This window comes from Protopterus annectens, chromosome 14.part0 (assembly GCF_019279795.1).
Source record: "Protopterus annectens isolate FY-2018-M chromosome 14.part0, PAN1.0, whole genome shotgun sequence".
Classification (NCBI taxonomy): domain Eukaryota; kingdom Metazoa; phylum Chordata; order Ceratodontiformes; family Protopteridae; genus Protopterus; species Protopterus annectens.
The window spans coordinates 580,568,454-580,586,252 of record NC_056748.1 but is presented as its reverse complement, the minus strand read 5'-3'; positions in this window follow the sequence as shown (position 1 = coordinate 580,586,252).

The window sequence follows — 17,799 nt, the reverse complement described above, 5'->3', positions numbered from 1 at the left end:
AATTTCTGTCTATATGCATTTGATTGCTGTTTTGGACTGATCTCACATTTGAGTATTATTTCCTGTTCCGAGTCTTGATTGGTCATTGTGTCAGATACAGGTAAAGTAAGAGGACATATGTATTTTACATTTCTTTTCTGAGTTTGTCTTTGCAGGTTAAGAATACTACAAGGGAAAGAAGCAAATAATTGTTATCTAGATCTTGACAATTAGCTAAGTTAAGATACTCCTTGCAGATTTTGGTTGAATTCTCAAAATGTCCACTTGCATATTACATAATTCTCAACAGGTTGTTAATCCACGCAGACTAAATACTCTCTAAGAAATAATCACTTGTGGTTTAAGATATTTTTTAAGTTAAAATAATTGGTCAATGCATTACAAGAGACATCAGTTTTATGAATTAATATTTATCATTACAGTAACACGTCATCTTTACTTCCATCCGTACTAACCTCCAGACATCACAAAAATCAAAACTTGAACAATGCTAGAACAAAGCTGCTAAATTTGAGCAAATACCCCTTTCAGAATCCATCACTGTATAGCACTAAAAAGCCTAAATTGGTTAAAACTGCCCTATCAACTAACATGCACACACAGCTTCTTACCACCCATAAAATTATCCATAATTCATTTGCTTTTCCAGCACTAAATAACAGTCTACACAACTATGTTTGCAGTCAGTCAATATGATCCAATAACCAAAAACTCCTCTCTGTTCCACAAATCTATCAAGTCTGCTGGGGATTGCCTGTACTTGTACAAGTTTGCTAAAGCCTGGAACTCCTTAACAGTATCCATCAAGTTACCCTCCTTCACATCCTTCAAAACTATTCTGAAAGACTTCCTGGCCAAAACTCAGCTCTGTTCTTGCCCAACACCAGGATAAAGTATATCCCTAAATGTGAACAAATACATCTCCTTACTTTCCCCTTTTCACTCATTTCATTATCTCTATCAATTTCTCTCCTCTGCCTTTCTCTCTAAATATATCATAAGCCTGTTTTTCTCTCACTTCATATTGCAATTCCTGTTTGTATTATACTAACTTACCTTTCATATCTCTATAAACTGGCTAAACTTTCTGTATTTAACCATTTGTCATTTTAACCATTGTCATATAATGTGTATCTATTCTTAACCAATGTTTTCATATTATGTCTAAGTTGGTATAGTTATTTAAAGTGTAGTTTTTTTGTATTATTTTTAAATACTGTAAAATTATTGTTCTTAAAATGTTTTGTAATACTTTGGAGCTTTTCTCTCTGGGCCTCTGCTGAAAATGGGCTCCTACTTTGTCAGACTCCCTTGTAAAAATGTCACTAAATAAATAAATAAATCAATAATTTTTTTATGAAATTATAGTACTGATTAACATGACAGCAACAGAGTACTCATGTACATTCATATTTCAAACTAAAAAATCCCTGGCTTAATGCACAGATCACAGGTTAAAATTAATCATATAAGATTCTTGAGGCAAGCTCAAATTTGTAAGAATAAATTATCTTTTATTAAATACTATTCTGTCAGGTATCTGGCCAAAAGCCATGCAACACTTACTAGTTGAGAGCTGGTACATTAAATCAGCCACCCTTTTAAATTAGGATGTCATGAATTTTTTGCAAATTCAGTACACTAACCCTTCCTTATGAGATAGAGTGATCAAAAACTTACAGTTTAATAATTGCCATTTTGTATTTATTAAAACGCACAATGATCCTTTGAGCAAGATTAAGTTTTAATTTATTTAATGCCATTTATTTCAAAATAATTAAACTGTATACTGTAAGAGAAGTGGTTATACAAAATAAGCATTACTGCCTGATTTAAGAAATAGGAGTTAGACGGTTGACTGAATATGCATTCAGTTTGTGATCAGAATAAAATACGGTTTTGCCACTAAATGCAAAATAAATTATATAACTTTCTTACTGAAGGAATTAAGGTGGTAGAATAAATATTTGTGATCAAATGGTAGGGTAGAAAGTATTTCCTCTTGTTTTTTATATTTCAAATTTGTGCGATTGTGATACAATTTTAAATCTTAATGTAGAATTGCCAGTCTCTACCATTTTAATGCAAGCATTTATTTTATGACATAATGATCCAGTTCTTAAGGCTTTTATAAGAGTTTAATTATCTGGTCCTACTGTGGGCCTTAAACATGCAAACTTTAACACAATTGGAGTTATGATCAGAAATGGTAACATATTTCAATTACTAGAATAAAATATACTACTCAGATTATAGTAAAGGCAATATCAAAATATTCATTTAACTTGTTGGTAAAGTCTGCACATAATTACTCTGAAGTATGCAACTGAGAAACATCTGTCAATATCTAAAGTTCCTAAAGGTAATGGCTATACTACAGAGAGAGATTTAATATTTCATAAAATCAAACTGTTATTTAGTATAGAAAGTAAGGAAAAAAATCAAACAGAACCCTTTCTTGTTGTAATTTGAGAGCTTCATAAATCTGCACCCGCATATCAATTAAATTATTTTAATTCTGATATCAAACTTTCCATCCATAAATTCTGCTATGTATTCTGATATTATATCTGCAACTGTTACATAAATACTTTAAAACAGTTCAACTACAGCAGTACAACCATCCCTGAATTTAATGACTATGACTAATCTGGGATATAAATGCAATCTCTAACTGGGTTTTAGTAGCAATACTTATACAGACAGAGTTTGCACTTGAAAGTATTGATGTCTCAAAGCACTTGATTCTCCAGTTTGTTTTCCAGTAAAGGTGCTTTTTTTTTTAATTTTTGCTGGAGTCTTTATTTTTATGCCAGATTCCAAAGATAAGCTATGGGTGAAACCCTTGAAGTTTTCCATAAGTATGCACACAGTGTGCCTGCCTATGTGTATGAGTGTGTGTCTACGTGTGTACGTGTGTGTGTGTGTGTGTATGTGTATGTGTGTGTGTGTGTGTGTGTGTGTGTGTGTGTGTGTGTGTGTGTGTGTGTGTGTGTGTGTGTGTGTGTGTGTGTGTGTGTGTGTGTGTGTGTGTGTGTGTGTGTGTGTGTGTGTGTGTGTGTGTGTATGTCTGTGTGTGTGTGTGTGTGTGTGTGTGTGTGTGTGTGTGTGTGTGTGTGTGTGTCTGTGTGTGTGTGTCTGTATCAACATCCAGTAACAGAAAGCTATCCTATGCAGAAATATTTTCTCTTTTGGTACTGGATTCAAAAAACAGTCTTAGAAACCACAGGAAGACATTTCTAGGTAAAAAGACAAAGTTACAATGTAATAGTCTTTAAGTAGCAACCATGTAGCAAATCTAGCTAATCAACAGCCTATCCTATAACCTATATAACAGTTTCTTTATAATGTTCACACTTAGAAAACAAGTCATTCTTAAGATTCAATCACTGATATTAAAGCAGTAAAGTGGGCATCAGGAAAACAATGAAATGCTAATCTTTCCAACCAATTTATTTTCTACACTTCTTGCACTACAAAAAATAAAAAATAAAAAAAAAATCAGCAATATATCAGTTACTAAAGGTTTCTTAATATCATCTATTAGCTGTATTTAAATAGCCATAAATATTCTTAGCCTCAATTTTTCCAGTTTAAGTTGTTTTTGCAAACTGCATTCTGACACTTCATATTTTATTTCTGTTGTTGAGTAAATGTAATCTTTTGATTTTTGTACTACTTTGTCAACCAGATATTACAATTATTGGCTTAATGAAGCATTCCTCTTACCAGACATTGACAGGGAATTCATTTACTGAAATTAAAGAGGGTGTTTCTTTCAAGTAAAAAGTTCATTAGGCATAATTTTAAATGATGTGTTCCAACCATTATATAGTACTGCAGGGAAAAGGCAAGAATAATGTAATATTAGCATGGTATAACTTTGTTCAATTCTTTTGTTGAAATACTTCATCAGAATAAAAAGCCATAAAAACAATTTATTACATAAGAAATAACAACCAATAACCTTTAAACATCAATTAAACATCCAAATAAATACTCGGTGTTACTGTATACACTAAAAAAGTAATTTACATAAATAAATTGTAATTAACAAAAATGGTAAAACTAGAAAAATGTAAATGTTTTTATTTACCTACTTTTAATCTCTTGCCTAATTAATCACTTGTCTTTAAAAAGCAGTTTGAAGAAAAATGGTATAACAAAGAAACATTATTAGAAATAGCACAAGAGATTAAATCAAAAAGAGAAACTGAATTTCCCTTTATTTTAGTTAAATCTTTCATTAAGAGCATTTAAAAGAGAATGCAACTGATCCACTTATAGAAAGAACTACTACTTACTGCTCAGACATGTCTATGATAGTCAGGATATAAGACCTATTATATTAGACAAATGGAAAATTTTAAAAGGAAATCAAGAACTTTTTAAAGTTGTAGGTCATATATCCAGATTTGTATACAAACATATACATAATTTTAAAAATATGTTGCAAAAAGATTCCAACAAGATGCCAACCGTAGACTCTATTTTCTAAAAAAACAGAAAGGGATGTAGAAGTGTGGGGAGTGTTCTATATGTAGATATATTTTAGAAGGTACATATATTTATTTAGAACACATTATAAACACTATTATAGTCCCAGGAAGATTTAGCTGTAAATCCGAGGTGGATAATATAAATATGTGTGTGTTCAGGGTGCAGTCCTTATTACACTGGAATTACCACATGATGTTTGTTAAAAAAAGAATAAAAGAACATTATTAGTCCATCAAAATGAAATGTGATAACAATGCACTTTTCAAGCACACTCAACAATGTAACAAATACAAAAAGTTTTTATCTTCTATCCTTGAGCAAGTACCCCAGAATTTAAAGGGTGGAAATTTTAAAAATAAAGATGAACAAAAATAAACCATTTGGCAGTTGAAATTGGGGGCTGATAAATGCCTTGACTTCTGAGAAATGGATGCCAAACAGTAAGGGGCCCATCACAGACCCCTGTGGTACTCCACTGGGGACAGGACTACTGGTGGAGGTGGAGTCACCAATTTTGACAGAGTGTATTCTGTTGCTAAGCCAGTTGGCTACCCATTTAGTAACATTAGGGTTACTCCCTATCTGGGAGAGTTTCTCAATGATGCCTGTGTGGGGAATTGTGTCAAAAGCCTTGGCAAGGTTGAGATAGGCTGTGTGCACTGTCTTACCTTTGTTCATGGCTTTGGTGGCATTCTGAAAGAAGTCTACCGGGTTTACTAAGCATGATCTACCCTTAATGAAGCCAAACTGGGTTGGGTCCAGTATTTAGAGGTCACCTGCATTCTTGTTGATAAAGTCCATGATAATTCTCTCCATGGCCTTGCAGATGAGGCTGTTTAGACTTACGGGTTTGTGGTTCCCAGGGTCAGTTGATGCCCCCCCCCCCTTTGTGCAGGGGGATTGCAGTTGCTGTTCTTCATTCTGCAGGCACATAGCCAGTTCTCAAGCTATGATTAAAGAGAACATCAAGTGGGTCCACTAGTTCTTGTTTTAAATTGTTTAGTAAACAACCTGGGATATTATCTAGTCCCATTGAAGCCATATTTTTGGCCATGATGAGCATACAGATGACCTGTTCTCTAGAGATACTAGGCAGAGGACTGGTGTCAGGTATATTTTGGGATATGATAGATGGGGATGGGGGGTGAAGTTTGCACTGAATCTGTCAGCTAGCAGGTTGGCAATATCTTCCAGTGTAGTATGAGTGATCTCATCTACAACTAGTTCAGCAGATAGCTGGGCATTCCCTTTTAGACTTCAGATGTAGTTAAAGAATGCCTTATGAATATCATTGGCTAGGGAAGTAATTTTTGTTTCATGATTTGCTTTAGAAGACTTTACAAAATGTCTAATTTTCCTGTTTAGGCTTGGGGAGTCTTCCTTTGCAAAGTGATATCCTTTTTGCTTTTGGACAGCAATTTCTTCCTGTTGTTATATAAGCTATTTATGCTTGAAGTCCACCATGGTGGCTTGTGGGAATGACCTGTTTTTGATCTGGTCAGGTACAGCAGAGTTTATGCAGTTTCTTAAGTGTTTCAACAGGGCATTTGTGTACATTTCTGCATAGTGATCATTGGTGTCTGTCATTGTGGGTGGTATGAAGCTTTTTATACCATTGCTTAGTAGGCTCTAGTTAGCTTTGGTGAAGTTTTTTATAATTTTTGTTCCTGTGAGGGTGTCAGTTCCAGTAGTTACTTCAAGACAAGACTGATTAGTGGTCTGATGTAAGCAGGGAGAGTATCACGCATGGGGAAGTACAGCGACCCCCCCATGTTGGTGAGTACTATGTCTAGAACATTAGATCCCATAGTGGGGGTGCAGACTATCTGTTCCAGAGCATTTGTGTTAGCAAAGTCCAGGAATCTCTGGGAAAGCATGAATTTGCTTATGTATGTCCACCAGTTTATGGAAGAATAGTTGAAATCTCCCATGACTAAGTGTTTAGGTGTATGTTGAGGGATTCCAGTAAACTAAGGTAGGAGGTATGTTTGTCCTGGTTCATGGTGGGGGATCTATAGATAGCAATGATGTGGTGTGGAACTTTCCCAATTATTAATTGGAAATAGTGTAGTTTGAGAGAGTCATGCTGTTTGACCAGTCTTGAAGTGTATTGAAGTCTTGAAGATGGATACACCTCCACCTTTGGTTCCCTCACCCTCATTTTGAGGTCTGAATGTGTGGAAGGCACTGTAGCCTAGCACGGCTGGGGTGCTCTCAGTAGCTTTGAACCATATCTCAGCAACTGTACAGACATCAGCATCCTGCAAGTTGAGGAGTACTTCCAGGGAGTGCAGTTTCATGTTTAAACTCCTAGCATTAAGCAGCATGACCGTGTTTGTGTTGATTAGATTTTGTTACATTGGAAAATTTGTTGTTTTGATATTGCCTAAAAAAGGCACTGTGGGGTGGCAAGGGCCTTTGCCATTACCCAAAAAGCTTAGGTGGAACTGCTGCAGACTACTTCTAGCAAAGCAGAGAGGTCTGTCTACCATTAATTCCCAGGCTAAGAGATACTGGATCCTGATCCCTGGACTGACACCAGAAGCTAAGCCAATTGTTGAAGTCAATCATTTTTTGTTTATTTTTGTGGCATCATCGTGGGTGAGGGTAGGATACTGCTTAGGGCTAGGGACATACCTAAACAATCCTACTATGGTTTGTGATTTACTGTGGAGTTGACTGGTAAGAGAAGTTATATTTGAATTTATATTTTATTTGTTATGACTGTTTTTCACTGTTTGTAGGTAGGAAGGGAAAGCTTGTTAACAAGATTTACTTTGATTCATATTTTGCTGTTTTACCTTTAATTTAATTGTTGGTTGTTAGAAAGGGTTAGGTTTTAAACAGGCAAACTCTAGCCACCCGAGGGGTCTAGACAGCTATAAATTTACACAGACTGCAGAGAGGAAAATCCTGAACACATCTAAACAATCATACCTTGGTTTGTGATTTACTGTGGCATTGACTGGTAAGAGAAGTTTTATTTGAATTTATATTTTATTTGTTATCACTGTTATTCACTGTTTGTATGTAGGAAGGGATAGCTTGTTAACAAGATTTACTTTGATTCATATTTTGTTGTTTTAAGGAATTACAACTTTAGTCTGGATTGCAGAACTTGTATGGTCAGAATAACTTTACTGTACTTACTTTAGTATTTAGTTGTATACTGCTCATGTGATTTTTTTTGTCATAAGTTGATTTAAGTTCTTTTTGAATTCTGCGGTTACTGATTTTGATTATTCTTTTCTTTTACAATATTTTATTCATTTGAAACTGAATACGGATTCCTTAAATGAGTGCGCAATTAATGATTTGCTAATACACAAATATCTTGTACAGTGTAATAAATGATATGCATATTTAAAGGTAACAGCTGACAACACTGCTGATCTGTGTTCCTTGTATCAAAATCTGGATGATTTGCTTACCATTGTTAGTAGTAAATCTAGACTTGATTACGATTGCACTTGTGCAATTGGCATGGCTTGGCGTACTGTTGTTTCATATATTAATGACTGGACTGGTGAATTAAATAATATTAGGCAAAGAATAAATAGAACACATTTAGGAAATGATGCATCTATTGTCTGCAAAGATCATTCAACCCATATAAGACAAGATCATGCCTCTGACAACTTTGGAATTCCAGATGCAAGTATTCAGCAATCTGAGGATCTGGTTTGTTTAGAAGGAAACAAACAAAAAAAAAAGAATGAAAGAAAGGAAGAAGTTCACAACAAATAACAAGAAAGAAAAAGAAACTGAATAATGATTGTAAAAGAAACAGAATACATACTAAAAAGGACACTGCTTTATTATGTAACATATAGATTACAGGTAATTTTTCCAAAAGAGAAGGTAGAAAAAAGACACAAGGGGCAGGTGAAAAGGAAGAAATCAAAATTCAACATGGAAGGATTGAAGAACATTACTGTAAGAAAAAAGAAGAGAAAGACATATGTTGACTACATGGCTCAAGCTGTGGATTTACAATACCAGCTGGACGAGAATTTAATACACAATAAAACAGTGGGATTAATAAGACTAATAGTGATGAAGATCTATCCTTCGTAACAATTGATAGAGTAAATATTACTGTATTAGAAGCTGAAAATTCTTTAGAGCTGGCCAGCAAAAGATATTCTTGTAATTGGAGATTCAGTTATTAGAGGAACTGATACTTATATTTGCAGAGAAGATAACGAACACTGAATAGTGTTATCCTTGCCAGGAGCAAAAATAGAAGATGTGAGACAAGCCTTGGAATGCCTTAATGTAAGTATGGATCCATTTTTATTCATGTTGGTACAAATTATGTCATCTGTAAGGAGTCTCTGACTGTTAGTAGGAAACAGCCCTTTTAGATAGTATAGATTCTGTGTTAGGATATATTTTTCACAGATCACCTATAGAAAGGATAGCCAGGTCACTGTGAATGAAAATATTTTTTGTGTAAGTACCTACATGGAAAAAATGTCCTGTTTTAAAAAATGGAAATGTTTAGAGCATCCAAGCCTAGTTTTGGGCCCACGTGTTCAGACAGCATGGTGTGCATTTCTCAAGATCAGGGAAGAGAATTTTTGCAGCAGATATTTTGCAGTATTTGACAAGCACTAGGCAGGATTTTTGCCAGGGCAAAAACTTAACAGTTCATAGATAGCAACATTTGATGCATCTCTCATGATTGTTAATGCTAGGAACATTAATAATAAAGTTTTTTTTTTATTGAAAAATTTGCTACATTCCCATAAGACAGATGTTGTTATTGTTTGTGAAACATGGTTAAAGAGCAATGACTAGAAACCAGTTCTGTCAGGGTATAAATGTTTTTACTGTAACTGACATTGTAACAGAAAATAAGGTGGAGTTATGATAGGGATTAAAGATAGTTTTGAGACCTGTGATTATTACATGTTCAGTGATAACACCAATAATATAGACAATGTACCTGTGAAAATAAAGACAACCATAGAACATATAACAATTGTTGGAGTGTATAGACCACCAAAGTCAAATGCAGATGACCTAGAAGAATTCATACATTTCTTGCATGAAACACAGGAAGGAATTATAATACTAACTGGGGACTTAAATTTACCAGAAACAGACTGGAATAATATTGATTCAACAACATTAGTAAGGAAATTATTTACAACATATATTCAGGAACAACAATTGCTTCAGATTATAAAAAAACTACCAGGGGACAGAACATACTAGACATTGTTTGTGTTCCTAAAGAAATTACTGTGACTTCAAGTCAAATTTTGCCACCATTGATGTGCAATGATCATGGGGTTATAAAGGTTAATTTCTTGCTAGATAATTTTGCCAAACTGAAATCTAAACCAATGCACAGAATGTTAATTACAGATTATATGGAAGCAAAGCAGTCACTATGTAAAACTAACTGGACTGAGGTGTTCAATGGTAAAACTGCAGATGGAATGTGGAACGTTTGAAAGATAAATTGTTTGAGTACAAAAAAAATCAAAAAAATGTTTAGCATTAGGATCTAGACATACAACATCAGGGGGATATATTTCCATAAGAAGAAGATATCTGATTAAGGTGGGAGACAAAAAAAAATAAAAGGAATGGAAGAGAGGTCGAACTACAACTTTGAAAAGTGAAATAAATAAGTTGGATAAACAAATTAAGCATAGTGTGAGACAAGATCAAGAAAAATTTGAAGAAAATTTATATAAAGACATTAAGCATAATAGGAAACCTTTTTATAGCTATATAAGATGTGGAAGGAGTAAAGACACACAGATTGATAAACTGTGTGCAGGTTCTAAAATTTATTCTCAGACACAGCAGATTATATATATATTTACAAAATCACATGAAAAACAGTTTGGCTCCACAAAAGTGGTGATAAGTTCTACTGACATCCAGGTAGCCCCATATATGGAATCAAATTAGATTATATTGAAAAAGAACTGTGCAAACTGAATCCAAACAAAGCACAAGGAGGAGAAAGAATTACTAACAATGACCTGAGAACACTTCAGCAAGAACTTACGGTACCATTATATCTATTATTCATAAGGTCATATAAATATGGGGAGATTCCTCAAAATTGGAGACGTGCTTATTAAACCTGTCTTTAAGGGAAAGGGGAGTAGGACAAACCCAGAGTCATATAGACCCTTAATTCTGCTTTCATGTTGTGGAAAAATAATGGAGAAGGTAGTATTGGATAAGTTATTGTCAGAGCTGGATAGGTAGGGGGGACTTGAAACCATATATCAGCATGCATATGTTGAAAATAGATCTATTACCACCTGTAACATGACATTCTATAACAATATAATAACAATATAATAATGATTATGAATGAAAACGTGTGATGTGATGTAATTTATATAGATTTAACTTCAGCATTTGACAGGATCATACATAAAACATTGATCAATAAATTAGTACAACTAGGTATTGATATACTCTTGATAAGATGGATAGCTGCATGACTTACAGATAGGACATGGTAAGTATCATACAGCAACTGGACAGGTGAAATCCTTGGTTACAGTAAGGGTATCCCACAGAGCTCTGTCCTAGCCCCTTACTTGTTTAGACTATATCTTTCAGACCTAACTTTTTCATCTGAGGTGTTCCACAGTCTATAAGCAAATGACCTGAAATTGGGTAATGTGATTGCATGTGTTACAGATAAGGCATGTCTACAAAATAACTTGACAAAATTGACCATTTGGGCACAGGAGAATAATATGATGATAAATACATCAAAAAATATGCATATGAGATTTGGGAGACATAAATTGAAAGGTGAATATTTAATACAGCATACAGTGACTGAAACCGTAGACTCATTTAAGGGCCTGGGTATATGGGTAGATTCAACTATGAGTTTTTCTAATCATATCAACCAATTGGTTAATGATAGCTATAGAACTATAATTGTATAAAAAAGATTTATATAGTCTAGAAATTCAAAAATGATGAAATCATTGTTTATTAGTTACATTAGACCCAAATTTGAGCATGGAATAACAATATAGAAACCCTATAAAAGCAAGCATGAGTAAACTAGAGTAGTACAGCAGAACTATACCAAGGGCATCCACGGATGTGAAAATGTAAGTTATTATCAAAGACTAAAATATCTGAACTTGTACAGCATCTCTTACATATATCTAAGAGGAGATCTTATTCAGGTATATAGGCCAATTAGAGACAACTACCTCTGGGAATGTCTGGGGTTATCAAAAAGTACTAGCAAATCATCAGACAACCTATGTAGAAGATTCTATAGGAATGAGAAGTGTACTAATTGGTTCTCTGACAGAGTAGCTGATGCATGGAACAGACTACTAAATTACATTAAAGCAAATAGTAGTTCAGATATTTTTAAGAACAGCCTGGACACTTATTATGGAAACAAGTGTTTTGGTACATTGGTAAGCTAGAAAGGCATTAATGCCCGTGCTTGAAATATTTGTATGTATGTATGTATGTATACCTGTCTGGGACACATAATCAGAGATTTCTGTCATGTCTCTCTTTATATAGTCTAGAGAGGTACATGTCAAGTCATTCACTCCAACATGGACTATGACAGCATCATAACGGTACTTGTTGTTGAGTGACTTGAGTGCATGCATGATTTTTTTTGGATCCTGGAACCTGATAGGCAGCTGACCATGACATTCTCCTTGTCCAGTCTGGTGAGGGGGACATCTGTGTCTCACTATGGATTCACCTATGACCAAGACATTTGATGTGTTTTGCCTTAGGGGCTTATTTGTTGAGACATGGATATGTGTGTTGATATGTGTAGTGTTTTTTTTTTTTTTTTTTTTTTTATGCTTAGTGGTGAATGTGTGTGGTATGCATTTGGGAGGTCTCTGTTCTTTTGGTAGGCTTTTAGTGAGTATTTCCATTGATATGCTTTTAGTGAGTTCCTTAGGAGACACGCAAAGGTCTCTAGCTTTACTGACTATGAATGGCACAACGAATCATGAAAGGAGAAGAGAATCCTTAAGTTCAGATGAAGATCAGAGAACAGTGATTGAGATCAACCACCTGGTAATTCAACCTACCAATACAGAAGGCAGTAGTGGTTTTAAAGATATTTTGTTTTAGACTTTAATTGTGATCTTTTAAAAAGCATTGGAATTTTGCAAATTTAGCAGGTACAAATAAGCGATCTTAAAAACTTATTTATAAATTCAAAAAAATACTTGAGAAAATTCTGTGTCTTAGTAATTCAGAAGAAATAATCTAAAAGCTATATTGAACTAAAAATCATACCAAAAGGGCTCTATTTTTAAATGCCCTAATAGGATCACAGTCTCTGACTCTTTTTTACAACCTTGACAGATTTTTTTTTTAATAATTCAGGTTTAGAATTTCTAAAACTGCTCATCAAAAACAATCAAAATACAATGAAAATGGTGAAAGATAAAGTACTTAAGGTAGATCAACAGATTATTTCCATTTTGGTAAAGGTACCTACAATGCATTCTGCGTATGATACAGTGTTGCAGAACACAGAGCATTTTGAAAAGACAGTGACATTAAGGAAATCAAAAAAGTTCCAGAGAGATGTCACATGTGTTGCAGAACACAGAGCATTTTGAAAAGACAATGACATTAAGGAAATCAAAAAAGTTCCACAGAGATGTCACACATTACAATGCTCAAATGGCTTATTTTCATTTTGATTTGAATACCAGACAGAAAAACGTTTCTTTCTTTAGATTTCAAACCACCTTTAGAAGAGTGGAACAATAAGATTCAACTAATCAAGAAGAAGTTTTTGAATCTGACCCTGCCCTAATAGGAGGAACCAAGCGTGAAGCCAGTATGGAAGTAGTTAGTTTGGTTTCCAGTGAAGAGCCATCAGAGCATATGAATGAAAATGCCAATATGAATTTTGAATTACTGCTTTATTCTTCTGGCCACAACAATTTCTATGAACATAATCCTTTGGGAGCAAGACCTAAAACTTCTTTTTGTGGACAAGGAGGAGGACCCGCAGCAAGTTGGAAGCAGAGAACATGAGGGAGAAAGAAAACAGACTTTTACACAGACATATAAATTCTACTTTTAGCAGTGGTACTAAGGTATTTAACTTATCTAGTACAGTTTTTCAGCCTGCACACATGAAATTGTTACAACTGGGATTTTACTTTATCCCTACCAAGAGAGATGAGTTAAGTAAAACATTATTAGAGTTGAAATATGTTACATGTAAACTAAATCTGAAATATGCTTTGAAGGACATTAATTTACATGTTCCTGTTTTTTTTTTTTTTTTTTAAAAACTTTCACTTTTAATCTGTTACTTAAGTCCATTTTAAAAGTATTTGAAACTCTTTGTGAAAGAGAAATTCAAAAACTCTTCAGGGAATAAAAATAAAAGGATCTGGTATAATTTAAGACAGGCTGAAAGAACAGCCTTAAAGGAATTAAAGAGCAATTCAAATATCAGGTTTATGAAAGCTGATGGGGGTGGGAAAAGCTTGTGATAATAGATAATATTTCTTCCATGCTAAGCATGTTAAACAATGTAGATGAATATGTAACAGCTTCAATAAGTGATGACAACTGTTAGAAGCAAATTCATTCTTATTTATATGAGTGTTTAATGAATGGTATAGTTGATTTAGAGTTTTATAATTTTATTAAAATTGAAAAACCAATTATAGGTGTTCTTTTTGGAATACCCAAGATCCACAAAGTTCCTGTCAACCCACCCTTTAGACCTATAGTGTCGTCCCCAAATTACGTTGCTGAAGGAATTTATTTATTTCTAGATGTGATTCTAAACCCCATAGTACAAAAAATGTCTTCGTATATCAAGGATTCTTGGGACTTTTTATATAAGTTTCAAATGTTCAATATTAACTATGTATTTGATAGAAGCCAGAATTGCCTCCTCACTATCGATATTTGTTCCCTGTTTACCAGCATACCTCATGAGCAAGGGATAGAATATGTTAGATTCTTTTTAACCATTTTTTGACATAACCAATGATAAAGTTACTTTTTATTGTATACTTTTGGAGATATTGTTAGAATATAATTATTTTTTTTAACAAGCAGGTTTACAGAAAATCAAAGGGGTGGTGATGGTATCGACTGTGATCCCAGCATTCACCAATATAGTATTGGGACAGCGGGAACAAGTGTTGACACCAGTCATTCCCACTAATAAAATTATTTACTACAATAGATTTGTTGATGATTTATTCATGTTTATAGAAGGTACTAAGGATGATTGTATTTTTTTGTAAATTTATGGAACCATAATTTAGAATTTTTAACATTCACATTAGGAGACGCTGGCAGTAAAGTGAGTTTCTTGGATGTCACTATTAACTAGAATTAAGAAAACAAGAAATTAGACAACTATATGCATAGAAAACATACATTTTGTAATAACTATCTATACTACAACTGCAACCACCCCCTTTGTAAAGAAAAATCTGCTTAATAGCCAAATGATTATAGCCTCAAGAATTACCTTGAATGATAAGAAATCTGAAGAAGTGGAATTTATAATTTCTGTATTTGAAGAAAGAGAGAGTATAACAAAGAAACGTTCTTACAAATAGTACAAGAGATTAAATCAAAGAAAGAAACTAATTCCCCCCTATTTTAGTTAAATCTTTCATTAAGAGTAATTTAAAAGAGAACACAACTGATCTATTTTAGAAAGAACTTCTGATTACTATTTAGAGATGTGCACTGATAGTCAGGGTATAAGATCTATTATATTATAAAACTGGAAAACATTTGAAGGAAATCAAGAACTTTTTTAAAGCTGCAGGTCATATATTCAGATTTCTGTACAAAATACACATAATTTAAAAAATATGCCACAGAAAGATTCCACCAAGATGCCAATGGTAGAGTCTAATTCTAAAAAACAGAAAGGGATGTAGAAATGTGGAGGGTGTTCTATATGTAGATATATTTTAGATGGTCCATATATTTATTTAGAGCACATTATAAATACTGTTAAAGTCCAAGGAAGATTTAGCTGTAACTCCAAGGAGGGTAATATATATATATATATATATATATATATATATATATATATATATATATATATATATATATAAGTGTGTGCTCAGGGTGTGTGCTCAGGGTGCAGTGCTTATTAAACTGGAATGACCACATCATGGTTGGAAAAAAGAATAAAAGAACATTATTATTCCATCAGAATGAAAGATGATGACAACACACTTTTCAAGCACACTCAACAATGTAACAAATACAAAAGGTTTTTATTTTCTATCCTTGAGCAAGTACCACAGGATTTAAGGGGTAATAATTATAAGAATAAAGTTAAACAAAAAGAAAATATTTAGTAGTTGAAACTGGGGGCTGACAAATTCCCTGGTTTAAACGAAACAATTAATATCAAATAATTTTTAAAACACAAGAAGTTAAAAGTAAGTAAAGAAAAATGTTTTAACTTTTCTAGTTTTAGTATTTTTGTTAATTACAATTTATTTATGCAACTGAATTTTTTAGTGTAAATGCTAAAATCAAGTGTTTAATTGGATGTTTAATTGATGTTTACAGGTTATTGGTTGTTACTTGTTATATAAGAAACTACATTTTTATGGCTTTTTATTCCAATGAAGTCTTTCAATGAAAACACTGAATAAAGTCATAGCACTCTAATATTACATTATTTTTGCTTTGTTTCTGCAGTACTATATAGTGGTTGGAACACATTTTTTTTTACCACTATCAGTTTGGATTATTTGTGATTTATAATTTCAAATGATGCTGTATCTGTTAATCCTTATAACTTTCTGGGTATCCCTGAAAACTTTCACACATTTTTGTCTAATATATACACATATTTCTTTTATACAACTTTATATTTGGTTTCATATTAGTGATATTCCTAATTCTGGTGTGAAAGAAAAAAATGGCATATTGAGATATATATATATATATATATATATATATATATATATATATATATATATATATATATATATATATATATAGCACAATACAGCACCCATTTAATTCTACACAGACTCACATAGGGCATGAATACTGTTAGCATGTGAGTTTATTCATGGCTTTTATCTGGAGGTATTAAAGAGGTAAAATGACTGAATGCAGATTCATGCTACCTCACATACAGTTTTATGCAACTCCTTTTCCTGTCACAGTTTTTCATTCTAAAAACTGAATTTAAGTGTACCATTTGCAGATTTATTTTCATTACTGATAAAAAAAGGAATCAGCATGAGCACAGAACAGCAGTGTGTAGATTAATAGCAAACTCATGAAAGCAGAAAAGGAGTGGATGTTGTGGTATTGATGAAATGTACTACGTATTAAAAATTGAAAGGACTACCACTATTCGAACATTTCAGTTTTGATCTTAATTAATCAATTATCACATCTATTTCTTAACAGTTTAAGCCAACTGCACACAAGAAGTCCTTTTCAGTGGCAACCCAGTAGTGCTTTCTGCAACTGATCAATCCCTTCTCATCCCTAGACTACTTTATGCTGTCCCCATCTTGATTCATTTACAATCCACTTAACTCTCACTCTTGGAACAGTGTTATAATAAAGTGACAAAAATCAACTGCCAATCATCATTATAGGACACATCACTGTCTGGCCTTAAAAAAAGCTTCAGTGGTTAAAGCTAAGGTATTACCTTACACTTTGCCAGGTGGTCACATCCCATAAACTCATCTATTATCCAAAGAAATGCCCTAGTTTGAAAAACATTCTCCAACTTTATAACTCAAGTAGAGTGCTGAGACCCCCTGGAAACATTTTAACTGTTATAAAAGCTAAAGACTCTGCTTGTGACTCTTTGTTCTCCTCATTCCTGGCCAAAATTTGAAACTTCCTTCCTTTCACACTAAGAAATACAGTAAACACTGACTCAATTAAAGCACAAACAAGAAACCACCTAAAAGATACCTGGATCTGTACTTGCACATCTGTCAGATGATAAATGTTCTGCCCTTTTAGTTTAATCTATTCTTTCCAAGCACTTTATCCTCTTTGTTCTTCAGTCTCTCCTAAGACTTTTACAAACCTCTTAATATTAATTTTCTATTTACTCTTTTTCTCTCATTCTACCAAGTGCATTTCCAAATATGTTTCATAGCTGTTTATATTATGCTACTATTAATTAATTATATTCTGTTTAAATCTTATACATTTGTTGATTATTTGTATACCTCTGTTTACTATGCTCTTTATATAAAGTTGTAGTTTTTCTGGATATCTTCTCCCCAGGCCTCTGCTAAAAGGGTAGCTTTCTGCCCA